The 4,533-nt window shown below is 45.3% G+C and overlaps 1 non-coding gene across 1 annotated transcript; it reads left to right on the forward strand.

Moving 5' to 3' along the window:
- The first annotated feature begins 161 nt into the window (after nucleotides 1–161).
- On the forward strand, nucleotides 162–265 carry LOC118661394. Its single transcript, XR_004969323.1, has one exon. It is a non-coding gene; the product is annotated as a U6 spliceosomal RNA (small nuclear RNA).
- The last annotated feature ends 4,268 nt before the right edge of the window (nucleotides 266–4,533 follow it).

Below are 4,533 nucleotides of genomic sequence, written 5' to 3' on the forward strand. Positions count from 1 at the left end.
ATGGATATGGTTAACAATACTGTAATGTATACTTAAAATTTTAAGAGTAAATTTATATTGTGTGTTGTTTTACTACAGTTTTTCAAAAGTGGATTGTAAATCCATAGGAAAAGCAGTGATGGTAATAACAAGGCAGAAACCAAGGCAGAATACATAGATCAGTGCTTGCTTCGGCAGCCCATATACTAATATTGGAATGATACAGAGATTGCCATGGCTTCTGTGCAAGGATGACATGCAAATTTGTGAAGTGTTTCATATTTTTGCCTGGGTTGTGGGCTTGATCCCTGGTGTGGCGTGTGCAGGAGTCAGCCAATCAATGATTCTCTCTCATCCCCTCTCCCTTTCTCTCTGAAATCAATAAAAAAATACTTTTTTACAAAAAGAAAGAAAAAGAATACATAGATCAGGGTAGTTCAAGGAAAATGGAAAAGCAAACACAGTTTTATTTCAACAAGACAGTTGAGTCCTGACTGGTTGTTCAATGGTTAGAACGTTGGCCCGTGAACCGAAGGGTCGCAGGTTTAATTCTGGTCAAAGACACATACCTGGGTTGCAGGTTCCCTGCCCTAGTTGGGGCATGTGTAGGAGGCAACCAATTGATGTGGCTCTCTCATCTCGATGTTCCTCTCTCTGTTCTCTCTCTTTCCCCCCTCCCTTCCACTCTCTCTAACATCAATGGGAAAAAATATCCTCCATGAGGATTAACAACAAAATCTGACCACCCACAGCTCATGATATTCTTATGAAGAAATATTGATTGGATGTATGCAGGATAACATTTGATTGAAGCATCTCCTCATCCTCACTCCTATGTTGCCAAGTTTCTCTCTGAAATCTTTTGAAATCTGTCTCCACTCACATTTCTCCTGTTACTGCCCATGTTCCTGTTCTTAGTACCTCTCACCTGAGCCATTGCATTAGAATAGGCTCTCAGCACACTTCCCCAAAATCTTGGAAGCTTTCCATCTCTGATTCATTTTTATTGTTACTACAAGGTTAATTTGCTGCGATCAAGTTTTTCTTTTGATCAAAAACTTTCACTGCCCCCTCATTTGCCTATAAAATGCCAAAGTATTAATTAAACAACTAAACTCCATAATTCTAATGGCTCCCTAATCTGACCCCAATCTACAATTACAAATTTTTAGTCAATCTTTTCCTATATATATTCAACACTCGGGCCAAAGTGAACCATCCATGGTGATAGCTGAACAGCACTTGGATTGCTCTAACTCTGAACCTTTTGCAGGAGATTTTCTCTAATCGTAGGCTACATTCCTTGCCCTTCACCCTCACACTGTAATTGAGAGCCTTCCTAATATCTACATTTTCTGGGGCAGTAGAGGTGTTATTTTGTCTGAAACCTTACAATATTTTTGTGATACATAACTTATGCATATTTTTAAAAATATGTCTTTATTGATTTCAAAGAGGAAGGGAGAGGGAGAGATAGAAACGTCAATGATGAGAGAGATCATTGATTGGCTGCCTCCTGCATGCCCCCACTGGGGATCTAGCCCACAACCCAGGTATGTGCCCTTGACCAGAATCGAACCTGGGACCCTTCAGTCTGCAGGTCGACACTCTATCCACTGAGCCAAACTAGCTAGAGTGACTTATGCATATTTTATCACGAGCATTTTGAGGACATGAATCACATCTGATTCATCTTTGTGTGCCTCACAGTAAAGACATTGCCTTGCAGTGAAGAGGAACTGAATAGATATTTGTTGGCTGAAGAAATAATGAAGTACTATACTGAAATACTGATTAGATAGATGGAAAGCAACTGAAAGAAAGTTCTCTGGTAAAATAGTGCAAAATCCTATACTTGGAGTTAACCTGGTCTATTCTACATTTATTATCACTGGCTTAAGTTAAAATTACAGAGGACGTATTTTTATGAATTTTCATGTAACACAACGTGTAACTAATGTGTTGTGTGATAGAATGTGAATTTTTTCCACTCCGGGTAGTTGTTTATGAAGATGTGTGCTAAGAAGAGCGGTCCTGGGGACTCTTCAAGTGATGATTGTTACCAGTACACAATTTCCAAGAGAAAATAAGAGTGTCAAGAAACAGGAGCCAGAAGTAACTCATCAAGTGCCAGAACTGAAGGGGTCCTTCTGGGGCAGGAAAGGGGAGATGTTCAAGGATGTGTAGGAGAAGTGAGCATAGGACAATTAGAACAGAGGCCGAGAGCACTGGGCCTCCCTTTGGATATACGCCAGCAATGGGAAGAGCCTTAAAGGAACTGCCGGGGAATGACACGTTCACTCATTCAACAAAGTCCGAGCATTCAGTGTGTCCCAGGCACTATTGCAGATACAGTTACAGGAAAATTACGTAGTCACTGAATATTGTGGTAAACTCTGCAACATTCAGGATAATTTGAGAACCGAGTTTAAGGAGCAATTCACATTCCTACAGTGGGATGAAATGGAAAGGAAGGGATTATGCTCCTAAGACATATGAAGAGTCTCCGCTTTTATCCTGCTTGCGAACTAACAACTTACTAGTAGACAATACAAAACTCCTGTGCCAGTGATGAAGGACAGTTTATTACTTGTGGCAATGCAAAAAGCAGAGTACCAGCCATTTTTCTTCAGTTTCCTATGCCTCAAATCCCACAGGGCAACACAATGAGGGCCAAATGTCAAATGCACATACAGCGGGTTGTGTTACAGGGAAGGAAACCAAAGCTTAAGGAACCTAAATCTTTTATAATGGGTAGTAAGTATGCCTGACGTTGCTCCAAAGGGAAACACTATCTCTATATTCCATGGCTATGCACTATACAAACATCCTTGAAGAGATAGTCCAGGGCAAAGTGCAGCTGGTTCCTCTCTTGCAAGGTGCACAGAAATGGGAGAGAACCATAACTGTCTCCCAACACGTGCTTCACAGTGGAGCTGTTATCTGTGGTGAACTTGAGGGTGAGTGGAAGCTTCCTAGTTGGACTGGATTTGGGTTAGCCTTCCAGAGAGAGTGGTATGACTATGGCATTGAAGTATGAAAGATCGAGGTATACTCAGGAAACTACAGGTAGGTCAGTATAGCCAGAGTACAGGCTACACTGAAGAGCGGAGGGAAAAGAGGGACAAAGCCATGTTCAAAGAGGCCTCGTGCCATGCTAAGGAGCTTGAACTTTTCCAGGGGGGGCCATGATTTCCCAAAGGCTGCCCTGTAGATGGGTTGCATATAGTACATTCTTTGCTATGAGCCCTATTGCCCTTCACCCTCACACTGAAATTGAGAGCCTTCCTAATATCTATATTTTTAGGGGGCAGTAGAGATGTTATTATTTTAGCAATTTATTATTTTTTAAATTGGGGCAGGAAAGGGGAGATGTTTGTTGAAAGTATTCCAGGCGTCCCATTTGTTTGTTTGTTTGTTTGTTTTTTACCATTGACCCCGTCCATCACGCACCCGCCCCTCCCAGGCCTTCACCACTCTATTGTCTGTGCCCATGGGCTATGCATAGCATCTAATCTAATAAAAGAGAAACATGGTAATTGGCGTACAACCGCTACCCTTCCCATTGGCTAATCAGGGAGATATGCAAATTAACTGTCAGCCAAGATGGCGGCCAGCAGCCAGGCAGCTTGAAACTAACATGAGGCTTGCTTGCTTCAGTGACAGAGGAAACCAACATTCCCCGCCTGCCGCTGCCAGCCTCTGAGCCTGCAGTTTGAAACATTTTAACAAATATAGAAGCTAAAAAAAAAAACCCAGAAACCAGCTTTCAGTGAGCTGGGATCTCAGAGCTGGAGTCAGAGCTGGAGTTATACATTGTTTTGATTACCTACTTTCAGCAGCAGAGGCCTAAGAGCTGGAGCCTCAGAGCTAAAGCTGGCCCAGAATTAAAAAGAAAAAGAAAATAAGGAGCGGTTGGGAGCTTCCGTCACCCGCCAGCCTGAAAACAGCCCTCAGCCCCTCACCCAGGCTGGCCAGGCACCCCTGTGGGGACCCCAACCCTGATCCAGGACACCCTTCAGGGCAAACCAGCCGGCCCCACCCATGCACCAGGCCTCTATCCTATATAGTAAAAGGGTATTATGCCTCCCAGCACCGGGATCAGCGGTGCCGAGAGGCTTCCAGGCACCGGGATCAGCGTGACAGGGGGCAGCGCCCAAACCCCCTGATCGCCCTGTGGCTCTGTGTGTGACAGGGGGCGGGGCCACAATCTCCCTATCCGCCCTGCTCTGTTCATGACAGGGGAAGGCGCCCCAACCTCCTGATCAGTCCTGCTCTGTGCCTGATAACAGGGGGAGCTCCCCAACCGCTGATCGCCCTACGGCTCTGTGTGTGACAGGGTGCCGTGCCCCAACCCCCCCCTCCCCCACGGGCCCTGCTCTGTGTGTGATGGGGTAGAGCCATCACCTCCCCATCAGCCCTGCCCTGAGTGTGAGAGTGGTGGCGTCCCAACCCCCTGATCGGCCCTGCTCTGTGGGTGATAGAGGGCGGCACCCCAACCCCCTGATCCGCCCTGCTCTGTGTGTGACAGGGGTCGGTGCCCCAACTCCCCTA

This window comes from Myotis myotis, unplaced genomic scaffold (assembly GCF_014108235.1).
Source record: "Myotis myotis isolate mMyoMyo1 unplaced genomic scaffold, mMyoMyo1.p scaffold_m19_p_1, whole genome shotgun sequence".
Classification (NCBI taxonomy): domain Eukaryota; kingdom Metazoa; phylum Chordata; class Mammalia; order Chiroptera; family Vespertilionidae; genus Myotis; species Myotis myotis.